We start from the raw sequence: 15,851 nt of genomic DNA, 5'->3' as shown, positions 1-15,851 counted from the left end.
CTTTTTGAATACTATCAAATCGATTGTCATTATATTTATGTATAAATATGGCATATACTGTTGGGCGATATGGAGCTAGAATTTAATGAGAGATTTATTTCCCTGATATTTGGAAAGTAACTATTCTCAATTCTCTCAAATGAAAACGTTTTTGAGTAACTGGTAAAGCTAACCAGTTACTCAAAATGAGTATTCTAAATATTCTAAAGACATGTATTTCGTTACTCACCAACACTGCTTGTAGTTTTATTTTTAGATGACTGGGAAAGGGAGAGGGTTGTGTGGGCAAGATTGTCCTGTGTTTAGCGTTTGTCTCTTTTGTTGTTGTTGTTGTTGTTGTTGTTTTGTTTCTCTGTATTATGTCTATTATGTTGTGTGTTGTATTATTTGTTTGTGAAATGATGTGTTGTATTTGTTTTATGTATTGGTCCCCTTTGCAAATGACATGTGTCATCTCAAGGGATTGTCCCAATAATAAATTGAAATGGTTTATACTTCACTTAAATCTAGTTGACGTCATCCCAGTGGTGGTCTGGTCCGCAGTTAAAGTGATAGTCTGGAAGTCTAAATGTATAACACATTTTATAAAATGTGCTAAATGACCACCTGGTCTTGCTTTTTGATGTAAAGTAAGTAATAATATATAAGTGTTTTTTTTTTTTTTGTGAAGTCCCTCCTTCCCGGTTCTCAGCAACTAATCAGAGTCTTGTATCCTCCCACGTTGACCAATGAGACGAGCTTTTCCTGTGAACCAGCCTGTCAGGACCAATCAGGAGGGAGGGGGAGGAGCTTGACAGTTTACTTTAGAAAATTCTGTTACTGCTCTCCTCATTTTACAAACAAAGAAGGGGTTTCTGGTAAAAGAGGGGAGGAATTTGATTGTTTCACTCCATCTTTGCTCACTTTGCAAACTTACAGACTATCATGGCAATGCATGAAATACATTCATACACCATATCACTTTAAGTTGAATGACTCCATCCCTATACTTTCACAATTCCCCAATGGCTTTGGTGAAGCTTTTGTTTTTGTAACATGAGGCGACCAAATCTCTGTAAATTAAACTGGAAACGGCATCTTCTCTTCGTCTCACCTTTAGCATCTTTGACTCAAAAGTTCGGCGTTGTACTTTTGTTCTGTTTTATCACGTTGACTGTTTTAAAGGGGACACTTCAGCACACTCTCACTGCATCGCTCTTCAGCTATCGAGGTATTCTTGACTATTTGAGGGCAGCTATCCAACATACAGTAGCCCCACTATTTATACACTTGGCTCCAATGTAAATGATGACTAAGACTATATAGTTACTTTGTGTAAATATATGCGTATCTTAATAACAGGTGTGGTTTTTCTGTGATTAGAATAACTGCAACCTGCAACCAAGAGGAGGTTTTATTGTCAGTGGCTCCAAGTTCCTTCATTCTGTTCTAGCGGCCTTCTTATTCCATTAGGTGTCGACTTTGTAGATCCAAATGATTTTCCGCGGCGTGTCTCTCTCCAAGCCCTCGTGAAGTGTTTGTCGATTTCTCGCGGCGATGCCGGTGGTGGGACGTACTGGGGAATGTGCTGACTGATGGCCTTCCTCGCAGCTGTCCTCTGGAGATTTATCTGGAGCTAAAACCGTCACAAGCCCCAGAGGGTGGACAGGAGCGCCTCTTCACTCACACCGGGGGTAACTGGAGACCGGCCCAACTGGGGATGGGGGAGAAAAAAAAAATCCACCAACTTGTTAGCTGTGCTCTGTAAGCTCTGCTAATTGAAGCAAAACCCCCAATGGTTTTCTTCAACATTTCCATCTAAGCTCAATGACGCAATCTCCAAACATTTAAAAACAGAAAAGTAATATGAGAAAACTCTTCAATTATCAATTTTCCCTCGATGAAGGTTTTTGAGTCAACATCTGTACTCTGCAGTTGAAGTGTAGGACGTTTTGCCTCGCATCCAAGAAGCTTCGTCAGCGACACTTAAGATTTCTGACCACAGACGGACTAAATAAAGACCACTGGGAGGGCCTTAGCTCGTCCTAGTCCCTCCCCTTTTTATTTGAAGGCTACTCTCAACCAGTGTCCATTTTGTTGACTTAAATATTTAATCATAACTTCAGTCAATGCATTTATAAATTACTCTAAAACTTAAAGTGATAGTCTGGAGGTCTCAATGTTATAAAATGTGCAAAATCCACCACCTGGTCCTGCATTTTGCTGTTAAGTTAGTAATAATATATACATATTTTTTGTGAAGTCCCTCCTTCCCGGATCTCAGCGACTAATCAGTGTCTAGTCTCCTCCCGCGTTGACCAATGAGACGAGCTTTTCCTGTGAACCGGCCTGCCAGGTCCAATCAAGAGGAGGGGGAGGAGCTTGATCGTTAACTTTTGAATATTCTACTTCTGTTTTCCTCATTTTTGCAAACTAAGAAGAGCTTTCTGGTTAAAGAGGGGAGGAATTTGTTGCTATGGCGCCGGCCCTAACTGGCAGCTAGTTGCGTTGGCTCTGTTACCTCTCTTACACTTTTTGCTTTTATCTTTATTTATAGACGTGTTTTTTTTTTAAATTTCATCAAGTAGACTAGACATTGTGCATTTGTGCACAGGGGAAGCTGTTTTTTTGTTGCACTTTCCCTTTTATTTGCAATGTCTTCAGCATTTTTGGGATCTGCATCTTTTTGTTGTTCTCGTTGCCACGGTGACACACACAGTCCTCTTGTTTATTCACGGGAACAGCTTCTCGGACTCAAGGACTCACCTCTCATGCATGTGGAGAGGCCGGTGATCCCCGCCGAGATACGCAGAAAACGCAGAGGCTGCAGAGGTGGACGCAAGAGGAGAAGATGGCTACCCTCCGTCATCCTGGGTAATGTGCGCTCCATCGTGAACAAGACCGAGGAGCTGGCCGCACTGACCCGACATCAGAGGGCTTATCGGGAGTGCGGACTGATGTGCTTTACGGAGACGTGGCTGAACGGGAATATACCGGACTCTGTGGTTTCCCTGGACGGATTTAAACTCACGCGCGCAGACCGGTGTGTGGAGGGGAGCGGGAAGAAGAAAGGCGGTGGAGTAGCTGTGTTTGTGAATGAGAGATGGTGCCACCCCGGACACGTGCACGTGAAAGAACAGATATGCACCCGGGACCTGGAGATGATCGTCGTCAGCATGAGGCCTAGGTATCTACCGAGGGAGTTTTCACACATGGTGGTGTTGTGCTTGTATATCCCCCCCTCGGCCGACGCCGCCGCAGCCTGTGAGCGCATCCACAGTACCGTGACCCAGACCCAGATGCGTCACCCCCGCGCCCTGCTGCTCATCACCGGTGACTTTAATCACGCCTCTCTTTCTGCCACTATCCCCACACTCACGCAGTATGTTAAGTGCCACACAAGGAACAATAAGACCCTGGACCTTCTGTATGCTAACGTGAAGGGCGCTTACACCTCTGCCCCCCTCCCCCCGCTCGGACGCTCAGACCACAATCTCGTCCTACTGCGGCCGGATTACACACCCAAGGTGCGAAGAGAGCCAGCACAGAAGAGGTCTGTGAAAGTGTGGAGTGAAGAGGCTGAAGAGAGACTTAGGGACTGTTTCCAGACCACAGACTGGAACATGATCTGCAGCTCTCATGGAGATGACATCGACAGCCTGACCCACTGCATCACAGACTACATCAACTTCTGTGTGGAAAACACTGTACCAACCCGGAAGGTACGGTGTTTCTCCAACAACCACCCCTGGGTGACCCCTGAACTTAAAGCCCTCCTGAACCAAAAGAAAAGGGCTTTCAACTCAGGGGACAGAGAGGAGCACAGGAGAGTCCAGCACGAACTCCAGTGGAGGATCAGGAAGGCCAAGAAGGACTATGGCGAGAAGCTGGAGCAGAAGCTGGCGCAGGGCAACGCACGGGACGTGTGGAGGGGACTGAAGAACATCTCCGGTTTTGGACAGAGTGCCAGAGGGACAGCTGATGGAGACCAGCGCGGGGCGGATGAATTCAACCAACATTTCAACCGGTTTGATTCTCCCCCCACTCCCTCCTCTTCACGCGTCTCCAGCACAGTGGACACTGCCCCCCTCCCCCGACCACCTTCACCTGCCTCCAGCCCCCCTGCACCCACGTCTCCAGCCCCCATCATACGGACTTCCTCTAGCACCTGCCCCACCCCCGGCAGTCCACCCCCACACCGGTCCCCCCCTCACTCCCCCCTCTCCATCACACCGGACCAGGTGAGGAGGGAGCTGAGGCGACTGAAGCGGGGGAAAGCTGCAGGACCAGATGGCATCAGTCCCAGGCTGCTGAGGACCTGCGCAGACCAGCTCTCCGGGGTCCTCTGCCACATCTACAACCTGAGCCTCAGCCTGGAGAAGGTCCCCGTCCTGTGGAAGACCTCCTGTCTGATTCCAGTTCCTAAAACAGCGCACGCCAGGGAACCGGCCCACTACAGACCAGTCGCCCTGACCTCCCACCTGATGAAGACGATGGAGCGGCTCATCCTCACCCACCTCCGCTCTGTGGTAAGCCCCACCCTTGACCCGCTGCAGTTTGCTTACAGACCCAACATTGGAGTGGAGGACGCTGTCATCTACCTGTGGGAGCGGGCGCTCACGCACCTGGAGCACGCCGGGAACGCTGTGAGGGTCATGTTCTTTGACTTCTCCAGTGCCTTCAACACCATCAGGCCGGCGCTGCTGCGGGGGAAGCTGGAGGACGCGGGAGTGGATGAACATCTCACCGCATGGACCATCGACTACCTCACGGACCGACCACAGTATGTGCGGCTGCGCAGCTGTGAGTCTGAGGTGGTTGTCTGCAGCACTGGGGCCCCTCAGGGCACCGTCCTCTCACCGTTTCTCTTCACCATCTATACATCGGACTTCACATACAACACGGACAGTTGTCATCTCCAGAAGTTCTCCGACGACTCCGCCATCGTGGGCTGTGTGTCTAAGGGGAACGACCTGGAGTACCGGTCAGTCATCATAGACTTTGTGGACTGGTGTGAGCGCAACCACCTGTGCTTGAACATCAGTAAGACGAAGGAGATGGTGATCGACTTCACGAGGAAGCCACTGCCGTACACACCGCTGAACATCCAGGGGGAGGACATTGAGGAGGTGGACAGTTTCAAGTACCTGGGTGTTCACCTCAACAATAAACTGGACTGGTCCCACAACACCAACGCCCTGTACAAGAAGGGCCAAAGTCGCCTCCACCTTCTGAGGAGACTGAGGTCGTTCGGAGTGAGCAGGCCTCTGCTCAGGACTTTTTATGACTCTGTGGTGGCCTCTGCTCTCCACTACGCTGCCGTGTGCTGGGCCCCGGGCAGCACAGAGCGGGACAAGAACAGACTGAACAAGCTGGTCAGGAGGGCCAGCTCCGTCCTGGGCTGCCCCCTGGACTCTGTGGAGGAGGTGAGGGACAGGAGGGTGTTAGCCAAGCTCACCTCCATCATGGACAACACCTCCCACCCACTGCACGGGACTGTAGAAGAGCTGTGCAGCTCTCTCAGTGGCAGACTGAGACACCCCCAGTGCAGGACGGAGCGCTACCGCAAAGCCTTCATCCCCACTGCTGTCAGACTGTACAATAAGACTGTGAAGTAACGCCGACTGTAACAAGTGAATTTCTCCTTTGTGAGATGAATAAAGGTTTATCTTATCTTATCTTATTTGATCGCCTACTTTCAAATTTCACTCTCTCTCTCAAACTTTGCAAACTTACAGACTATCGGAGTTTAAAAATGTTAAAATTATATATTTTCATCCTCCTACATGTTTCAGTCATGTCCTAATGTGTAGAATGAGCTCAGACCTGTTCACCACAACTGCCTCTAAAATCCTGCAATGTCACTCAGAAAGGTGTTAATTCGGGTCCGAAGTGCCGTCATGCATGAGCTTAATATAGAAGGCACAGTTACACGTATGACCTGGGGTGGCAGTAGTGAGTATAAAATGGCCAACTTGCATCTAGCCCCTTTAACTAGGAAAGTCCCACTGTGATTAAGAATCTGTTTTTCAAGGGAGTCCAAACCCCAGAGGGGAAGCCATTGTACATATTTTTAGTGGTAGGGGAAACCGGAGTACCCAGAGGAAACCTACGCAGATACGGGGAGAACACGCAAACTCCACACAGAAAGGCCTCCAGGTGGGAATCGAACCTGGGACCTTTTTGCTGTGAGGCAGCGTGACCGGCTGCACCAATGCGCCGATAAGTGGTTAGTCGCCGCTAGCATTAGCACGCTGCCGCTAGCATTAGCACGCTGCCGCTAGCATTAGCACGCTGCTGCTAGCATTAGCATGCTGCAGCTAGCATTAGCATGCTGCCACCAGCATTAGCATACTGTTGCTAGCATTAGCATGCTGCCGATAGCCGCTGCATTTACATACCGTTCAGAAATATATTTGTGGAGGTTAAAACTAACTCAGTGAATGAGTTCTCCAGGTTCTGCCCTTCAAAGAGACGTACAGCTTGCCAACACAGGTATCGGTTCAGTATCGGATAAGAAATGTCCAGATATTTTCGTCGACTACAACATGACTAAATAAAAGTGAAAAGAAGAGAATAAATCATCAAAACTTTCAGTGAAGATTTCACTGAATTAGAATTTTTATTTTATTTGATCAGTGCACAAAAGACATTAGTCTAAAAAGAAGAGATGTTATAGCAAAAATGGTCATTTCTTCCCCTAGTCTCTGGACAGGTTGATGTTATACAAAAGTTAATAAAATGTATACTGCCAAAGGAACAGCTCTGTACTTTGTTAATGTGGAAGAGGCTCCAAGAAGCACCTTGATTAAATATGATTATAACAAATATTATAAATGCAAAGTTGACTAAATTAATCTTAGATTTAGTCAACTCAATTTACATGCAATTTTAGCCGACCAAAACTAAACCTTGATGAAAATTGAATTACATTTTCAAAAGACTAAAACTAAATGCAAAATATGCAGTAAAAATTAGCCATTATTAATCTTGTTCTGGGTGTATTATAATATTCAGGGTTATATATTGAAGTCGTGACCAATTCTATGTAATAGTGTTAGAAGTTGTGCCAGGATTGAAATGGTGTCACTGCAAAGAGGAGAACCTGTACTTCTTTATTATACCAAATAAAATAAAGGTCCATAGTCATCTCCTGCTTCAACAACTGCTTTTACTATTGCCACTACAGCAACAACTTTTACAACTGTATTATTTATATAGTGAATCAAGGGTCCCACTGAAAGTACTACTACAAATACTACGACTACTGCGTGTTATATTGCTGTGTCCTGAGTTTGGTAAAGTCTGCTCATCCTGGCCCCGATATACTTATAATTATCTGTACTGTTAGCCAGTTTACTTTTGCATTAACATCTGATTAAATTACTTTCCAATGTGACCTTGTTTTGCTCTAATTATAATAACGGCTTACATTTGTATTGCATTTTACGAGCTTGAGTTGACATTATTTTCTCTGCAGTCATTATTTATTCACTCCACACTCGATGGTAAATGGAAATTCCATTCATATATCGCATTTTGACTGCATTTTAAATTGAAGATGTATCTAAAAATGTATAAACTGAAAAGTTATAAAAGTATTTTTATTTTCAAGTATTTAATGTTTATTGTAAGATATCCACGCGAAGATCGTAGTTAGCACATAGCTGATATGCCTGCGTCATACTTTTAAACTCTTAAAGAGGGGGTATTATGCTTTTTTCAATCACATAGCACCAGTCTATAGCACACTACAATGATGACCAAACCTTCTGTTGGTCTGTAAATGCAGTAAATTAGAATAACTGCCTTGTATAAAATTGCTCTCTCAAAATGGCTGTAGTGAATGTCTTGAAATAGGCCTCTGTGTCTTTAAGAACCTCTGACCCTTTCCGACACGCCCCCTCCACACGCTGTCTGTGGCATCAGTGGGGAGGGGGTTCTGCTGAGGGGCAGTGGTTGGTTACTCGGCTGGTGAGGAAAGCTCGGAGGCGTCTCCGGGAGGTGGGGGCGTTCCTAGGAGGACTCAAACCTATCCCTAAAATGGCTGCCATCAGAGTTTTTACAGATTACTCCAAAATACGTGAATGTGCCAAGGCAACACTTCAGGCATGTTTTTAATGAGGGAATGACATCATAACATGATGTAAAGCTTGAAAAAGTCGATTTTGCATAAGACCCCCCCTTTAATATAAATATATGATAAATATAATGGAATTTTTTACTTCCGGACCTCGGCAAAGGTCACAAGAGGAGGTGACTGCTCTGATGGAAGCACCACTGACATTCATGTCGTATTGTCTTGTCTTAGTGTGTGCCCGTGGAAGAGCATGGTCGCTTCTTACTTCACCCCGTTTGGAGCGATAGGAATATACTGGGAGAGGCCAAATGCTAACAACATCTTTGGTCTTTTTGCGTGACTGAGGGCACACAGTTCTTCCATACTGAGATATGTTCTTACCCGAGCTTAGACGAGTTGATACGTACCTGTCTGGTCTTTGTGCGTGCCCGCTAGCTTCCAGCTTCACCCCCGTTTGGAGCTATAGGAATACACTGGGGCCAAATTTTAACAACATCTTTGGTCTTTTTGTGTGACTTACAAGTACGCACCAACTCGTCTAAGCACAGGTAAGAACACATCTCAGTATGGAAAAACCCTTTAAGCATGATAGGCTCTCACAGGTTCAAACTAAAACCTTTATTTACCCCCTCGTGAGCTAAACAATGTTCATGTCTGGAGAGAAAAAGAGCCGATCGTCCCGCTTGGCATGAACGCGAAACAAAACAAATGCACATGTTCAACCCCCCACTCCCCCACAACCCCTCTCCCGACCGCGGAGTCGATCTGGTTGGAGGCTAAAGCGTGTCCCCACCCCAGTACTTCTTCCTTAAATGCGCTGAGTCTGATTGGCAAGATCACAAAACTCCTCCTTAGTGCAGCTCTATACCCCAAAAGTACTGAAGGTATTAGTTTGATGGATAATATCTGATTTTATTTCAGTTAAGATGCAGCGTAATGAAGAAAAGTCAGGAAAAAAAAGTTATTATTGATTTTTTTTAATAGCTTGTGACACGGTTGGCATGGCAACAGTAAACTGCAGATCTCTCCAATAAGGAAGTGAAATAATAAACATTACAAAAAAAGTAAAACCAGGGAAAACTAGTTAAAAATCAGGGCAAAATCTATAGTATAATTGTGTTAACTAGGTTTTAGTTACGTGTCACTTTAAAATACACAATTTTTTTTGCCCTGAAACTGCCTTGAACTGAATAAACCTGCCCTACATTCATACCTGGGCGAGGTTAATGAAGTCAGAGCCGGGACTCGGACCGCCGCCCTCTGGCTCAGCCACTTTCGCACCAGAATTCGCCTGATTTCCTGTGATTTGGATGTTTTACAGAGAGCATTGCGACACAATCCACAACTCCCTGACAGTCTGACAAATACCATCAGTTCTAATGTATTTCACTATTCAATTACGCGTCCCTTTGTATCCAATAAAGCCGTACATCACGACCAAATCCTGGCGCATCAGCCGTTTTATTTCCTAATTAAATGTGACTTAAAAGCCTGTTCCTGTCCTTGGAGGAGCACTCATTCCCCACGGCCTTTTCCTCACTCAAATGGGGCCTGTATGCGCATCTACGGCTTAGGTTAAAAGCAATTATGCGCCGAGAGAGGTGCATTGTCCCAGTGGTGCGGATGTGAAAGGTGGTCTGTGGGGAGACGGCGAGTGTAATTGGCTTTCATTGGTTGTAATTGAAGAGTATGTTCCTGGTCTGAGCTGCGCCGCTGTGTGCGAGAGCTATTTTTATGGAGAGCGGCCTATAGCTTCTCGCTGAGTGGAGCTGTCACCAACTGATACATTTCCAAATCAAACATGTGCGGAGAAACTGGCGACAGTAAGATTGCACTACAAAAAGACCCTGTAACTTACTTCTTTTCTCGTAGTGCAATAACATTTGTTTTGTCCTTCAATATATTTATTTGGCTGAGCATCTGACAATGTTTTTTCTTATCGACCGTGAACCAGCAGATTAGTTATTGTTGACAGTATTGTGCCTTGAAAGTTGTACAGCGTCATTGCAAACTCATCCCTGTGTGGAATTGGGACTTTAATTGCATTAGGAAACTCAGGTCCAGGCCTTTAAATGCATTATATTCTCGTTGTTTCTTATTGTTTATGGTTTATGGGTTTTGCTCAGTTTTGTGCTTTCTCATGATAAAGACTTTCACTTTTAGAAACCAAAAGATGTGGCACAAAGCAGTGATTCTCAACTGGTGGGTCCAGGACCCAAAAGTGGGTCACGGCAGGGGCAGATCTAGAAAACAAATTACGGAGTGGCAAGCAGGGTCAGGGATAATATCTGGGGTGGCAACACAATTTACAGTGTTGAATGCTTATAGCCGGGGTACGCAAGTTTTGCTTGATTGCAAGGTAATTGTAGGGGGTTTCTAACTCAGGTAAAATCTAAAAATCAATAAATAATAATAATAATAAAAAATAAAAACATCTTTGGAGTCACAAGAGTTGGCACATGGCTCATTATTTAGCAATAAAGTTGTTATAATTGTCCTGTCAATAAAGTACCAAGCACCAAAGTAGCTTCGCATTGGTTATACAGTGTGGAGTGGCAAGACATTTACTGGGGTGGCAGCTTTTTGTGATTAAGTTTTAGCAGCTTTCTTCATTGGGGGCCACTTTGGGTGTATATGCCATGGAGGGCCACAGACCAGTGGTCAATGCAGTGAAAGATTTAGGGCTGCAACTAACGATTATTTTGTAATCGTTTAATCTACCGGCTGTGAATGGTGTTGGAAAGTTGTATTTTTTTTTTGTTTTTTTATCACATGTAGCTTAAGTGGCGCTGCTTGAGGATGTGTTGATGGAGTAAACTAAAGGGAAATGTTTGTTGGAGGCTTTATTCATGAAATTTACAATGTACAAAACACTGCAGACCCTAACTATGAAAACAAAGTAGGTTTTCATCAAGAATACTACATTTTTATGTCATTTTTGCTCCATTTAAGTCTGTTTGAACCAGAATTAATCGATTATTAAAGTTGTTGCCGACTATTTCAATAATCGATTAGTCGCCGATTAATCGATTAGTCGCCGATTAATCGATTAGTCGTTGCATCCCTAGAAAGATTTGATTGGGCTCATTTAGCATGAAACCATTATTTAGGTTTGAAAGTTGGTCATTTTTATACTCACTACTGCCACCTCAGGTCATACGTGTAACTGCAGTCTCTATATACATGACGGCACTTCAGACCCGAATTAACACCTTTTTGAGTGACAGTGCAGGATTTGGTAGTTGTGGTGAACAGGTCTGAGCTCACTCTACACATTAGGACATGGCTGGAACATGTAGGGGAGGAAAATACTTTTTGAACTCCGTATAGTCCCTCTAATGCAGCTCTTTATAAAAGTATGTCTAAAATAAAATATATATGTGTGACCACGTACGAATGTATACACATTTATAGCAAAGAAATTAAAAAACAATAACAACTAATATAAAATAGATAAATAAAAGGATTCACATTCACCTTTGATATTAAGCATGTGGTTCAATTTGTTTGGAATTAGCTAGTCAGGAAAATATCATTTTAATCAAATTTACACAGAGCTGGTCTCTTGCTCTGTTTATGCCATGCTTACGGAAGCGTAAGTCCTTTATATAAGATAAGATAAGATAAGATAAACCTTTATTGATCTCACAAAGGAGAAATTCACTTGTTACAGTCGGCGTTCAAGAAGATCACTCAGAGTTAACAAAGTGCAGCTGATACAGAGATTATTGCACATGTTACTTTACAGTCTTATTGCACAGTCTGACAGCAGTGGGGATGAAGGCTTTGCGGTAGCGCTCCGTCCTGCACTGAGGGTGTCTCAGTCTGCCACTGAAAGAGCTGCACAGCTCCTCTACAGTCCCGTGCAGTGGGTGGGAGGTGTTGTCCATGATGGAGGTGAGCTTGGCTAACACCCTCCTGTCCCTCACCTCCTCCACAGAGTCCAGGGGGCAGCCCAGGACGGAGCTGGCCCTCCTGACCAGCTTGTTCAGTCTGTTCTTGTCCCGCTCTGTGCTGCTCGGGGCCCAGCACACGGCAGCGTAGTGGAGAGCAGAGGCCACCACAGAGTCATAAAAAGTCCTGAGCAGAGGCCTGCTCACTCTGAAGGACCTCAGTCTCCTCAGAAGGTGGAGGCGACTTTGGCCCTTCTTGTACAGGGAGTTGGTGTTGTATACAATATGAAATTACATTTTAAATGTAAATTATTAGATTATTAAGATTATAATTAATTATTAAGCATAAAAGCATTTGCACATCATGTTTAACAAAGTTGTTCTGCGGCTGTGTCCTTTTCTTATTGTTTATAGATCAACGAAAGCTATGCTATGCACTGTGTTTGCTGACACCTGATAGATACTGCCGAAGGGAAGGAAACACCATTTTCCACTCTTTTTAGCGATACAACTTATTTATCACATTCAAATGAAGTCAAGTCTAAATCGGGGCCATATGGAGGTTTTCTCACAGCAAATTGTTCAGTAGAAGCAAAAAAATAAATAAAAAAAATGGCATTCATTACGTTAGCATGTAGCATGATGCCAACATGGAGCATTATATTAGCATTCTCCGTTATTTATGCAATTATGGTCTGTTGAACTACTTTGCTCCTCTCCGAGCCTTTGCATCTTTATTGGGTAGAAAACTATATTGATAATTCAGCATTTGTTAAAGTAGTTTTGGAGAAATTTTAGAAAGTTAACATTTTTCTCCTCTTTGTTTTCGCCCACAACTGCTTCAAACATGACCATATATGGGCGATTCCAGAGACACCATCTGTTTCTATAACAAGGAATTTTCATGGTCACGTTAAATTAAGAACATTCCATTTGGAACTCCTAATATTCTAATGTTACATCATACTGACCTACGGAACAGTGCTGTTGCCATAGAAACGCTGGAAACACACATTATAGGGTCAGATACAGTCAGATGCCATCAGAGGACACACTTTCAGTAGTGCCATCAGATGAGACTTTGAAATAACTCCTGCTGGTTTTACGTTACCGAATCTGAGACCGAATATCTGAGAGAATGGATCATCGAGACCACCTCCAACGCTTCAAAGCCCAAGCTGCAAATGTTAATGAGACCCCAGGACCTCTGCTCACTTTGGAAGAGGCAGAGTCACTGGATACAAAGACCTATGCGTCTGTACCAACGAATGAAGAAATGGTGGACGCTCAAAGTCCAGAAAGCAAGCAAAGGTTTGCTCACGATCTAAATCTGAATGACCCAGAAGTGGCCCTGGAAACTGAAGCAGAAGGTGAAAGTGTGAAGATGTCACTCGCACAGACAGAACCTGCAAATGAAACGTCCAAAGTGGCACAACCTGGGAGGACTGATGAGTCTGAGAAAGATGCCGAAATCCAGCGGCTAAAGGGTGTCATAGCGGAGCTTCAGTCTAAACAGAGAGAGGCTGAGAGGAGATCAGAAGAAGAGATTAAAAGTCTCCAAAAACAAATCACAGATGATAAGCGACAGTATATGAGCCAACAGAAGCAGGATGACGAAAAATACTTTCAACGTGTACAGGAATTGATTCATGATCGGGCCAAGCTTCAAGCGGTCATCTGTGTCACAGAGGCTGAACACAGAGCATGGACTGAACAACAAGGAATGAAGTATCAAAAGCTGCAGTCTAGAGAGAAGGAGCTTCTAACAACCATCTCTGACTTGAAAAGGCGTTCAGAGCAAAATGAGAGCCAACTTCAAGCTCAAGGTTGCGAAATTGAGTCGCTCAGAACGGAAAATGGTCAACTGTCTAGAAGATTAAACCTGTTGTCTACAGAGGAGGAAGAATTACAAGGCAGAATTAAAACTCTGCAATTAAAGAACCAGGAGCAAAGTGACACTATCGTAGCTCTGCAGTCTAGAGAGAAGGAGCTTCTAACAACCGTCTCTGACTCAGAGAGGCGTTCAGAGCAAAATGAGAGCCAACTTCAAGCTCAAGGTTATGAAATTGAGTCGCTCAGAACGGAAAATGGTCAACTGTCTACAAGATTAAACCTGTTGCCTACAGAGGAGGGAGAATTACAAGGCCAAACCAAAGCTCTGCAATCAAAGAACAAGAAGCAAAGGAAAACTATCAAAGCTCTGCAGTCTAGAGAGATGGAGCTTCTAGCAACCATCTCTGACTTGGAGAAGGGCTTAAAGGAAAAATCTGCCATGACAAAAAGCAGTGACCACTCTGTCGGTGAGTCTCCTATTCCAGAAGATGACACAAATAATACAAGCAAGTGGAAAATGCCACTTCTAGTTAAAGGAACATGTGTGGGTTTGGCGGCTGCAGCATTTGTGGTCGATACCTTGAACCCATTTTTTTAACATGTCCTAAAATGCCGGAGAGAGACGTTTAGGAGACTGCTGTGACTGGCAGCAGTCTCAAGCAGCTGTGGCAACGTTGCAAACACCATTTTTTGTCCTCAACTTGTGAGACGTTTGTGATGTCCCTGTAATGTCCCTTTATAACAACAAAGGAGATCTCAAAGAGTCGAATAGTCTTTTTGAAATCTCCTTTGTGTCCGACAGGTTTTGGAGACATTACAGGGACGTCACAAACGTGAAACTGTAATGTTTCCGAAATCTATCGGATACAAAGGAGATCTCAAAGATTCGAATAGTCTCTTTGAGATCTCCTTAAGTATCAGACAGGTCTCAGAGACATTACAGGGACGTCACAATCGTAAAACTGTAATGTTTCCGAAATCTATCGGATACAAAGGAGATCTCAAAGAGTCGAATAGTCTCTTTGAGATCTCCTTAAGTATCAGACAGGTCTCGGAGACCTTACAGGGACGTCACAAACGTCTCACAACTTGAGGACAACAAATAATACTATTTGTTGCTTGAGACCACAGAGACCTCTCTGAGACCCTGGGGAGACCATTTAGGATGGAGCAGGATGGAGCAGGATGGGGCAGGACGGAGCAGGACCAGGCAGGACGATATTCCAATTTTCCGAGTTTCACCTATAAATAAAGTTCTTCTTCTTTTTCTATGGGCCTATTAGGGTCGACAGTGGCACAGATGGTAGAGCGCCACTGTCGCTCTACCAGTGCTACCTGACCTTCCGATCTCATGATCGGAAGGTCAGGGGTTCGATTCCCACCTCCTGAAAGTGTACACTGTTGTTGTGTCCTTGGGCAAGACACTTCACCCACATTGCCCCCAGTGTCTGCATACACTGGTGTATGAATGAGAGTATGAATGGGTGAGTGGATCCTTACTGTAAAGCGCTTTGAGTGCCTAATGTAGGTGGAAAAGCGCTATAAAAGTTTAGACATTTACCATTATTATGGGCCTGTTTATTTAATAAATGCTATATATACTTTTCCTTCTATGGGTTTTTATTGGTTACACAATTCTCAGCACTCACTTCCTTTTTATTTGTCAATATGTTTGAGTTCTTGCCACTTCTGGCCACTCCTTCACAACAAATTTAACCATTAAACTTAAAACCTGTGACACACACACATATTTTAGAGACATTTATCATTATGTTGCTGATCATTTTGGACAGAATCTGCAAACTTTTAGGTTCATAAAGTAAAGTAAGGACAAAATGAAAGCAGCACCAAGTAACCTGTTTACCTTAACAAATCCTTTCCGTAGTCGCTCTAGGGGTAATACAAGTGTTAATGGGATGATTGAAGCTTTCCCTGCTCCGACCCGGAGGCCCCATGGAATCACGAAGAAGAAGCCAACTGATTTCAGAAAAAATGCCAAAATCGACTGAGCTCTTCAAAGTTTTGCTGCATTTTGTTGTCAAAAACACAAACAAATGGCCTAACCA

The sequence above is a fragment of the Gobius niger genome, assembly GCF_951799975.1.
Source record: "Gobius niger genome assembly, chromosome: 19".
Taxonomy (NCBI): domain Eukaryota; kingdom Metazoa; phylum Chordata; class Actinopteri; order Gobiiformes; family Gobiidae; genus Gobius; species Gobius niger.
This window is presented reverse-complemented; position numbering follows the sequence as displayed.